General features: G+C 37.3%; 1 pseudogene across 1 annotated transcript; it reads right to left on the bottom strand.

The window, feature by feature from the left end:
- Positions 1-455: 455 nt before the first annotated feature.
- LOC309656409 (cilium assembly protein DZIP1 pseudogene) lies at positions 456-5691 on the bottom strand (annotated as a pseudogene). The gene has a single exon. The product of its transcript is annotated as a cilium assembly protein DZIP1 pseudogene (transcript).
- Between the last annotated feature and the right edge of the window lie 6546 nt (positions 5692-12237).

Raw genomic sequence — 12237 nt, forward strand, 5'->3', positions numbered from 1 at the left:
AGACAAACTGACCCTGATTTCTTAAACTGTGTCTTTTAAAAGGTTTAATGCTTCATTTCTCTGGTTTCTTTACTCATTTCAAATGTCTTGTAGCTCTGTGTATAATCTGAATCCTAAATATCAGCTCAAGATCCTCCTGAGGACCCTGCTGTGTTTTTCTTTTTTTATATATATATAAATTTATTTATTTATTTATTTATTTTGGCTGTGTCGGGTCTTAGTTTCTATGCGAGGGCTTTCTCCAGTTGCGGCGAGTGGGGGCCACTCTTTATCGCGGTGCGCGGGCCTCTCACTGTCACGGCCTCTCCCGTTGCGGAGCACAGGCTCCAGACGCGCAGGCTCAGCAGTTGTGACTCATGGGCCTAGTTGCTCCGCGGCATATGGGATCTTCCCCGACCGGGGCACGAACCCGTGTCCCCCGCATTGGCAGGCGGACTCCCAACCACTGCGCCACCAGGGAAGCTCTGTTTTTCTTTTTAATTTTATGTCTCTATTTTAATAAAAAGAACTATATACCTTGTATATGTACAAAGTACATATTTGTGTAGGTACTGTCCTTTTTTTTTAAAGTGTTGTTCTCAGGTGTGGCCTTCAGGGATATTCAAGCTGTAATTGGAAGGATTCAGATGAAAGGAAAATTTCATTTTGATCATGACTTGGGATGTGTGTGTGTGCGTGTGTGTGTGTGTGCGTGCTTGTGTGTGTGTTTTGTGTGTGTTTATGTGCCTTTAGTATTAGAAGTTATAGGGAATCCCTTCTATTGTTTCTTTCTCTCCCTTCATTTCTCACCTTTTACACTCAATAAAGTTTTTTTTTAATATCTTAAGTTAACTTATTTTGTTTTTCATTATAAAATCATAGGCTCTCAGAGCCAGAAAGAACTTTAGAAAGTATAGCAGAATGATTAATAGAGACAGCTCTACAGTTAGATTAAATCCTTTTTCTCAGTTTCTAGTTATATGATATTAGGCAAGTTGCATAAGTTACCTGTGTTCATTTTTCTTATTTGTAAAATGGGGAAAATAATGGTGCCTATCTCTGAGATCAGATTGTGGTAAGGGTGAATTAGTTTGAGTAACAAGCATAAATCAATGCCTGGGACATAGTAACTATTCTTTCCTCTGCCTCAGTCTCTCTCTCTCTGTCTCTGTTTCTCTTTCTCTCTCTCTGTCTCCCTCTATATATAGAACAATATGGGTTTGAACTGTACAGGTCCATTTATATGTGGATTTTTTAAAATAAATACATGTTATAGTACTACATGACCCTGGTTGGTTGAATCCGTGAATGTAGAACCTTGATTATGAGGGCTGATTGTAAAGTTATACATGGATTTTCAGCTTTGCAGAGGGTTGGCACCTCTAAACCCCTCATTGTTCAAGGGTCAACTGTGTATGTGTGTGTTTATATATAAAATCTTCAGTCCCATAAAGACCTCCTCTGTCATATCTATCCTCATTTCCAAAAGTAATTAGCATTTTATTGTAGTTCACTATAATAATTTGCATGCACAGAGCTTGTATAATTTGCAAAGCATTTTACATATGTTACCATATTCTATCCTAAGAAGAATTTTGAGACATTTGTGGACATACAACATTTATTCCTTATGGTAATAACGTAAACATTCTGATAAATGACTATACATTGTGTATCTTGAATATATCACTAAACTTGGACTTTTTTATGAAGTTACCATGTATCCTTCATAACTAATAGTAATATTTTGACAGAATTCAATATTACTTGAATATTTTGCATAAAAGTCATGATATAAATAGTTTATATAAAACATTTATGTTTTCACATCCTATTACATTGTTCCTACTGTAAAAAATAAAAAGATAGACTAAAAACATCATATGTTTTCAACACACTGAAGAGCTTTGGATGCAAAGAAACCTAAAGGAAATAAATTCTAGAGAAAAACAAGCCCTTCCAAGAGGGTCAGCAGTCTAGGGCAGCTGGGAGTGTTGCCAAGTCTGAGCCTGTGCTGGCAGAGAAACAGGCCTTTCATGGGTGGAGGAAATTTGTTTCTGTCAAGAAAGATCACTCATAGGCTTGGAATTCACAGAATCCCTATATGCAGAGCAGAGTTAGTTCTCCCTGCCTACCTGCTAGTTCTCCACAAAGGATAAAAATGCATGTTAAAAAACAAAAAAGGTTACTAATGTTTTAAAGCAATTAGTGATATCAATATGTTGAAGGATTTATAATATATGTAGAAGTAAAATATATGGCAATATTAATAAGAAAGGATTGAGGGGTATATAAAATTATAATATTAAAATTCTTACATTATTCATGAAGCTGCAAATTGCTAACCACCAGAAATATACTACAAAAATATATAGTTAAAAAGCCAATAAAGAAGATAAAAGGGAATAATAAAAAGTTGATTAAAAGAAGATAGAAAAAGATAAAGAACAGATGGGATAGCCAGATAACAAGATAGCAGACTTAATTTCAGCCAAATCAGTAATTATTTTAAATATAAATGGACCAAATTCTCCAACTAGAGTGATTTTCATTAGATTGAAAAAGACCTAATTTTTATACTTTTTCTTTTTATAATGGAGGGCTTTACTTGAAAGGTTGACAAAATGAAGAAAGATCCAAAATCCAACAAACCATTTAGTTAAAATGTTACTTTTTTTTGGAAACAGAGTACATATAGTACCACAAAGTATAAAAAATGCAGAAAACGGTTTATATGTACTTTTTGACTGTTAACAATGTCATTGTTAAGAATAAAACTAACTTAGTTTTGTGGTATTTTAGAATATGGGTTGGGCGTTTTAAAAAAGTGAAAAAAACTACAGACATATATGAATTCAGTATTGACTCGATCTATTCTGTTCATAGTATGATAAATTAACTGACGTTTAAACTGGCTACATTTTATTCATAACATATCCAAGGTAAAGATGATGATATAGAAAGGTTTTAAAGTATTTAAAGTTCTAAAATAAAACAACATGCTTACAATGGCTCAAAGCTGCATATGGTAAAAGTACTTCTGGAAAATGTAGTTATCTAACATGGGCCTAGCTATATTTTTATAACTCTAAACTTACTTCTATATGAAAAATAAGCAATCTACTCAAGATTTCACTGATTCCACTAATTCAATTTTAAGGATACTAACAAAACTTTATAATAAAACACTTCCAACGTGACAACATACATAAGAAAGATATAAAAAAGAGGTTTTAATTCAAACCAAAACCTGATATAAGTTTAAAAAAAAATTCACTTAAAAATTAGTTGAAAAAAATACACTTAAGCACTAGAGTACCGTTCTGAAGAAGAGCTTTTTATGACTTCAGTGACACATTATTTTTAAGCAGCAGCAGTCTTAAACACCTTTATATGCTTCAAAATACTGTTGACAATTTGTTTTTTAATAACTGCATTAGGTGCCACTAAAGGGACTCTTGTTCTTTGAGAGTCAGCTTCCTTGTTATTGTAGGAGATACTGCCAAGCAGGAGCATTAGAGTCGTGTCGGCAGTACTGAAATACTGCGCTACTGCAATACTGCTGGCATCTGGAAGGGCCTCCTGATGTGTGGGGTGACAGTTACACATCTGAAGAGTCACTCCAATCAGTCTTGGTTACTAGGCTGCTTTTCAACGTGCTGGATTCATCCTGAGGTCCTTCTCCCTTTGGCCCTTTCAGGTTAGTTGCACCCCAGGCACTTGGCAGTTAAGTAGAATTTGACTCATTCTTCACAGGTGGAGGTTCCTTCTGTTCTCTTCCATTTCTTCTCTCCAAAGATTTCTCTTCCTCTAAGGATGATATGTCCCAGTCATCATCGTCCACATCTGCACCCTTTAGATCTTCTTTTTGTTCTTTTTTGATGAACGCCTCAGCAACATTAAACCCACCAACTGGCTTATTCACATTTCTGTGATTTGAAACTGTCTTTTCAACTTTTCCAGTTAATGTTTTAATGGAGGTTCCTGTGGGCTTGGGAGAAATATCAGAGTCCTCAAGTTCACTTCCCTCAGTCCAGTCAGTGTCACTTTTGACGGTGCTCCTTCCAAAGCTACTCTTGTTGCTTTTAGATGACAGCACAGGAAGTAAGTCTGGTGAGGCACAGGCCTGGAGGAGGTCCTCATCATCCAGCTCTTTCTCTGAACTGAAGGGAGGGGGTCACAATAGTTGAAGACTTTCTGGGAAAATGATCTTCTGTGATATTTTTCTTAAATTTTGGAACAGATGTCCTATCAGTAAAAACAGGTCTTTGTCTAACCAACTGTCTGCTTTTGGGAGGAAGATGTATTGCTTTGGGTATTTCTCCAGTTTAAAGGGTGTCCACTTGAGAAGCACTGTCCCTGTCTGTGGACAGTAGTATGCTCTCCTCAATTTTACAGGTGACCTGACGTTCAGGGAATTCACGAAGTTGCTGAATGTTAGGTACTTGTCATTCCCGCTCATGTCTTGCTGATACTATGGTTCTTAGCACTCTATTCAAGTGGTCACTTGGAATACCACGTATATCTGCATTAATCCCCAAGATTTCCCGTTACTCCACCAAACTCTCCTCCAAGACTGTTCTTATTTCCTTAGCGAGGGAAGGGTTATTCTTCAAAGTTTTCCTTAAATGTATCTTGTCGTTATTTAATTTCTGTTCATTTGCCTTTCCTTTTTCTTCCTCTGAAAGTTCTTCTGTTGGTTCCAGTATGTGCAATGAGAATGCCTGTTCATGTGCCATTGTTAGACTTGACTTAGCATCCAAAGTCTGTGGTGCTGGGGTATTCATAGGTCCAGTTGGGGTAGTTGGCTTAGATTCAAAAGTTTGCCAGGTGAAAGGATTCCCTCTGGCCTCACTGACACTGTTTAATGGTTTCCTGGTAAACTCTTTAACCTGTTGTCTCTGAGTGATGATCAGCTCTTTCTGCTCCTGGAGCCTCTGCCCTAGGTCTTCTATCCTTTTCTTGTAGAATACATGACTTGCATTTAGATCATCTATCATTAGGCTTCGAAGTTTCTCTGTATGTGACAGGAGCCGGCTCTTCTCTTTCTTGTGTTCTTGATGAAGAGCCTGAACTCAAGCTGTCCACTTGCTTTCCTGACTATCAAGAAGTTGCATCACATTTTGGAAATCCTGGGGATGCTGAGGACATTCTTCTTTAAACTCATGTGCATCTTTTAATGTGCCTGTGCCTGACTTGATTTGCATATTGGATTTCTGGACTTCTGACAATTGATATTCTAATGCTGAATTCTTAGAAGTTACTTCTTTAAACTCCTTCATAAACATTTCCTTGACTTTTTCCATTTCATCAACTAGTTTCTCCTTTTCTTCTTTCTATCTATCGAATAACTTCAGAAATTCTTCCTCTTTTGTTTTCTGCATTTCATATTCCTTAGAGAATCTGACTGCATGGGCATGCTGTGCAGCCTCTAGCTGAGACTTGGTGAGCTCCTTCAACATGTCGGTCTCATTCTGGAGCTTGTCAGCCTGTACTCTTGTCTTATACTCTGCAAGATGAGAATCTGCAGGGTGGCAGCACTGAATATGACTTTGTAGAAGACCTTGGTTCATAAAGACCTTGTCACAAAAACGGCACTGGTAATAGCTGGCTTTGGCCTCAATCATCAGCTGCTGTGTGGAAATCAACTTTTTCCTGCATTTACACTCTTCCTTGAGTAACTTGATCTCACTGGCCCGCTTGGTGAGGAGTTTCTTGCTCTGCTCGCACTAGCCCAGGCCCAGGTGCAGCCACTCCTCCAGGTTGTGCAGCTGCGAGGTGAGGAACTCCTGCGAGTGTGAGTCGAGTATAAGTCTCTTATACTTTTTATAAGAGACTCACTTAAGAACATATATAGATTGAAAGTTAAACGATGGATAATAACATGTAAACTATAAGAAAATTAATGTGACATAAAGGAAAATTAAAATTAAAACCACAGTGAGACATGACTATCCATTAGAATGGTTAAAATTAAAAAGATGGACAAAACTATGTGTTGTCAAGAATATGGAGCAACCAAATTCTCATATACTGGTTGTGGGAATGCAGACTGCTACACGCTCATTCAAAAACTGCTTGACAGATATTATAACTAAACATATTGAAGAAAAACTCGTGCATATGCTGTAAGTAAATAAATAAAAAGTACCTGTACTAAGTGGTTCATAGCAGCAATGAGGTATCACCTCACACCAGTCAGAATGGCTATCATCAAAAAGTCTACAAATAATAAATGCAGGGCAGCATGTGGAGAAAAGAGAACCCTCCTACACTTCTGGTGGGAATGTAAATTGGTGCAGCCACTATGGAAAACAGTATGGTGGTTCCTTGAAAAACTGAAAATAGAGCTACCATGTGATCCAGCAATATCACTCCTTGGTATATATCCAGAAACTATGAAAACTCTAGTTTCGAAAGATACATGGACCCCAGTGTTCATAGCAGCATTGTTTACAATAATGAAGACATGGAAGCAACCCAAGTGCACTCCAACAGACAATGGTCTTAAGAAGATTGTGTGTGTATATACACACAATGGAACATTACTCATCCATAAAAAAGAATGAAATATTGCCATTTTCAGCAACATGGATGGACCTAGAGAATATTATGCTGAGTGAAATAAGTCTTACAGAGAAAAACAAATACTGTTTGACATCACTTATATATGGAATCTAAAATATAATACAAATGAACCTATATACAAAACAAACAGACTCACAGACATAGAAAACAAACTTATGATTGCCAAAGGGGAAAGGAATGAGGGGGGAGGGACAAATTAGAAGTATGGGATTAACAGATACAAACTACTATGCATAAAATAGATAAGCAATAAGGATTTACTGTATAGTACAGGGAATTACACCCAATATCTTGTCCTAACCTATAATGGAATATAATCTGCAAAAAATGAAAAACAAAACTGAATCATTATGCTGTACACCTGAAACTAAAGCAATATTGTAAATCAACCATACTTCAATAAAAAAAATTTTTATTTCTAAGTTCACCATACAATCTTTATTTCTTCTCTTCCAATATTTCCTACATTTTTCTGTAATTAACTTTTCTGAAGCATAAATACCTGATTATGTCTCTTGTCTACTCAGAAATCTCTAGAATCTCTTCATGGCCTAGAAAGAAAATTATGATGCTTGGCACGTTGTAGATACCAATTACCAGTCCACATGCACATGCTTCTCCTTCACCCCCAGTCTTCTCTTCCATGTTCACACCAGTTCTCAGTGTCACAGTCACATGGAATTCATTGTTTCATGAGCATAGCCATACTTTTTAACTTGCATTTATTTAAACCATCTGACCACATGGAATTCCTATCCCTACCTGAAACTTAGCTCAGAAAATTCAGTGCTATGCCTTCCATAAACATGTCTTCAAACACTTTTGAAATTAATTAGCATCTCCCTTGATCTCACTACCTTTGCTGTATATGTAGTAATCTAGCACTCACCTTGTGTGGAGTGATCTCGTGTTCACCTTGCTCTGCTTTTTCTTTTTCTTTTTTTTTGGGGGGGGGTGGTTAGTTAATGACTTCTCTCTCTCCTATTATAAAACAATATATATATTTTTTAACATCTTTATTGGAGTATAATTGCTTTACAATGGTGTGTTAGTTTCTTCTTTACAACAAAGTGAATCAGCTGTACATACACATGTATCCCCATATCTCATCCCTCTTGCGTCTCCTTCCCTCCCACCCTCCCTATCCCACCCCTCTAGGTGGTCACAAAGCACTGAGCAGATCTCCCTGTGCTATGCGGCTGCTTCCCACTAGCTATCGGTTTTACGTTTCATACTGTATATATGTCCGTGCCACTCTCTCACTTTGTCCCAGCTTACCCTTCCCCTCCCCATGTCCTCAGTCCATTCTCTAGTAGGTCTGCGTCTTTATTCCCATCCTGCCTCTAGGTTCTTCATGACCTTTTTTTTTTCTTTTTAGATTCCATATATATGTGTTAGCATACGGTATTTTTTTTTCTCTTTCTGACTTACTTCACTCGTAGGACAGACTCTAGGTCCATCCACCTCACTACAAATAACTCAATTTCATTTCTTTTTGAGGCTTAGTAATATTCCATTGTATATATGTGCCAAATCTTTATCCATTCATCTGTCGATGGACACTTAGGTTGCTTGCATGTACTGGCTATTGTAAATACAGTTGCAATGAACATTGTGGTACATGACTTTTTATTTTTTAATGCTAAGTTATTTATTTCTTTTTGGCTGTGTTGGGTCTTCATTTCTGTGCGAGGGCTTTCTCCACTTGTGGTGAGCAGGGGCCACTCTTCATCGCGGTGTGCGGGCCTCTCACTGTCGCAGCCTCTCCTGTTGCGGAGCACAGGCTCCAGACGCGCAGGCTCAGTAGTTGTGGCGCACGGGCTTAGTTGCTCCGTGGCATGTGGGATCTTCCCAGACCAGGGCTCAAACCCGTGTCCCCTGCATTGGCAGGCAGATTCTTAACCACTGCGCCACCAGGGAAGCCCCATGACTGTCTTTGAATTATGGTTTTCTCATGGTGTATACCCAGTAGTGGGATTGCTGGGTCGTATGGTAGTTCTATTTTTAGTTTTTTAAGGCACCTCCATACTGTTCTCCATAATGGCTGTATCAATTTACATTCCCACCAATACTGCAAGAGGGTTCCCTTTTCTCCACACCCTCTCCAGCATTTACTGTTTGTAGATTTTTTTGATGACGGCCATTCTGACCAGTGTGAGGTGATACCTCATTATAGTTTTGATTTGCATTTCTCGAATGATTAGTGATGTTGAGCATCCTTTCATGTGTTTGTTGACAATCTGTATATCTTCTTTGGAGAAATGTCTGTTTAGGTCTTCTGCCCATTTTTGGATGGGGTTGTTTGTTTTTTTGATATTGAGCTGCATGAGCTGCTTGTCAATTTTGGAGATTAATCCTTTGTCAGTTGCTTCATTTGCAAATATTTTCTCCCATTCTGAGGGTTGTCTTTTCGTCTTGTTTATGGTTTCCTTTGCTGTGCAAAAGCTTTTAACTTTCATTAGGTCCCATTTGTTTATTTTTGTTTTTATTTCCATTTCTCTAGGAGGTGGGTCCAAAAGGATCTTGCTGTGATTTTTGTCATAGAGTGCCCTGCCTATGTTTTCCTCTAAGAGTTTGATAGTGTCTGGCCTTAACATTTAGGTCTTTAATCCATTTTGAGTTTATTTTTGTGTATGATGTTAGGGAGTGTTCTAATTTCATTCTTTTACATGTAGCTCTCCAGTTTTCCCAGCACCACTTATTGAAGAGGCTGTCTTTTCTCCATTGTATATTCTTGCCTCCTTTATCAAAGATAAGGTGACCATATGTGCGTGGGTTTATCTCTGGGCTTTCTATCCTGTTCCATTGATCTATATTTCTGTTCTTGTGCCAGTACCATACTGTCTTGATTACTGTAGCTTTGTAGTATAGTCTGAAGTCCGGGAGCCTCATTCTTCCAGCTACGTTTTTCTTTCTCAAGATTGCTTTGGCTATTCGGGGTCTTTTGTGTTTCCATACAAATTGTGAAATTTTTTTGTTCTAGTTCTGTGAAAAATGCCATTGGTAGTTTGATAGGGATTGCACTGAATCTGTAGGTTGCTTTGGGTAGTATAGTCATTTTCACAATGTTGATTCTTCCAATCCAAGAACATGGTATGTCTCTCCATCTGTTTGTATCATCTTTAATTTGTTTCACCAGTGTCTTATAGTTTTCTGCATACAGGTCTTTTGTCTCCCTAGGTAGGTTTATTCCTAGGTATTTTATTCTTTTTGTTGCAATGGTAAATGGGAGTGTTTCCTTAATTTCACTTTCAGATTTTTCATCATTAGTGTATAGGATGGAAGCTTGTGCTTTTCTAAGAATTTGTCCATTTCTTCCAGGTTGTCCATTTTATTGGTATATAGTTGCCTGTAGTAATCTCTCATGATCTTTTGTATTTGTGCAGCGTCAGTTGTTACTTCTTTTTCCTTTCTAATTCTATTGATTTGAGTCTTCTTTTTTTCTTGATGAGTCTGGCTAATGGTTTATCAATTTTGTTTATCTTCTCAAAGAACCAGCTTTTAGTTTTATTGATCTTTGCTCTTGTTTCCTTCATTTCTTTTTCATTTATTTCTGATCTTTATGATTTCTTTCTTTCTGCTAACTTTGGGTTTTTTTTGTTCTTCTCTCACTAATTGCTTTAGGTGTAAGGTTAGGTTGTTAATCTGAGATATTTCTTGTTTCTTGAGGTAGGATTGTATTGCTATCAACTTCCCTCTTAGAACTGCTTTTGCGGCATCCCATAGGTTTTGGGTCATCATGTTTTCATTGTCACTTGTTTCTAGGTATTTTTTGATTTCCTCTTTGATTTCTTCAGTGATCTCTTGGTTATTAAGTAGTGTATTGTTTAGCCTCCTTGTGTTTGTATTTTTTACAGATTTTTTCTTGTAATTGATATCTAGTCTGATAGCACTGTGATCGGAAAAGATACTTGATATGATTTCAATTTTCTTAAATTTACCAAGGCTTGATTTGTAACCCAAGATATGATCTATCCTGGAGAATGTTCCATGAGCACTTGAGAAGAAAGTGTATTCTGTTGTTTTTGGATGTAATGTCCTATAGATATCAATTAAGTCCATCTTGTTTAATGTATCATTTCAAGCTTGTGTTTCCTTATTTATTTTCATTGTGGATGATCTGTCCATTGGTGAAAGTGGGGTGTTAAAGTCCCCTACTATGGTTGTGTTACTGTCGATTTCCCCTTTTATGGCTGTTAGTATTTGCTTTATGTATTGAGGTGCTTCCATCTTGCATGCATAGATATTTACAATTGTTATATCTTCTTGGATTGATCCCTTGATCATTACGTAGTGTCCTTCTTTGCCTCTTGTAATGGTCTTTATTTTAAAGTCTATTTTGTCTGATAGGAGAATTGCTACTCCAGCTTTCTTTTCATTTCCATTTGCATGGAATATCTTTTCGATCCCCTCACTTTCAGTCTGTATGTGTCCCTAGGTCTGAAGTAGGACTCTTGTAGACAGCATATATATGGGTCTTGTTTTTCTCTCCATTCAGCCAGTCTATGTCTTTTGGTTGGAGCATTTAGTCTATTTACATTTAAGGTAATTATCAATATGTATGTTCCTATTACCATTTTCTTAATTGTTTTGGGTTTGTTATTGTAGGTCTTTCCTTCTCTTGTGTTTCCTGCCTAGAGAAGTTCCTTTAGCATTCGTTGTAAAGCTGGTTTGGTGGTGCTGAATTCTCTTAGCTTTTGCTCGTCTGTAAAGGTTTTAATTTCTCCATTGCATCTGAATCAGATCCTTGCTGGGTAGAGTAATCTTGGTTGTACGTTTTCCCCTTTCATCACTTTAAATATGTCCTGCCACTCCCTTCTGGCTTGCAGAGTTTCTCCTGAAAGATCAGCTTTTAACCTTATGGGGATTCCCTTGTGTGTTATTTGTTGCTTTTCCCTTGCTGCTTTTAATATTTTTTCTTTGTATTTAATTTTTGATAGTTTGATTAATATGTGTCTTGGCCTGTTTCTCCTTGGATTTTTCCTGTATGGGACTCTCTCTGCTTCCTGGACTTGATTAACTATTTCCTTTCCCATATTAGAGAAGTTTTCAACTATAATCTCTTCAAATATTTTCTCAGTCCCTTTCTTTTTCTCTTCTTCTTCTGAGACCTCTATAATTCGAATGTTGGTGCGGTTAATGTTGTCCCAGAGGTCTCTGAGACTGTCCTCAATTCTTTTCATTCTTTTTTCTTTATTCTGCTCTGTGGTAGTTATTTCCACTATTTTATCTTCCAGGTCACTTATCTGTTCTTCTGCCTCAGTTATTCTGCTACTGATTCCTTCTAGAGAATTTTTAATTTCATTTATTGTGTTGTTCATTATTGTTTGTTTGCTCTTTAGTTCTTCTAGTTCCCTGTTAAACGTTTCTTGTATTTTCTCCATTTTATTTCCAAGATTTTGGGTATCTTTACTATCATTATTCTGAATTCTTTTTCAGGTAGACTGCCTATTTCCTTTTCATTTACTTGGTCTGGTGGGTTTTTACCTTCTCCTTCATCTGCTATGTCTTTCTCTGTTTTCTCATTTTGCTTAACTTACTGTGTTTGGGGTCTCCTTTTCACAGGCTACAGGTTCGTAGTTCCCATTGTATTTGGTGTCTGCCCCCAGTGGGTAAGGTTGGTTCAGTGGGTTGTGTAGGCTTCCTGGTGGAGGGGACTAGTGCCTGTGT

Source organism: Balaenoptera physalus (genome assembly GCF_965194825.1).
Source record: "Balaenoptera physalus genome assembly, chromosome: 2".
Classification (NCBI taxonomy): domain Eukaryota; kingdom Metazoa; phylum Chordata; class Mammalia; order Artiodactyla; family Balaenopteridae; genus Balaenoptera; species Balaenoptera physalus.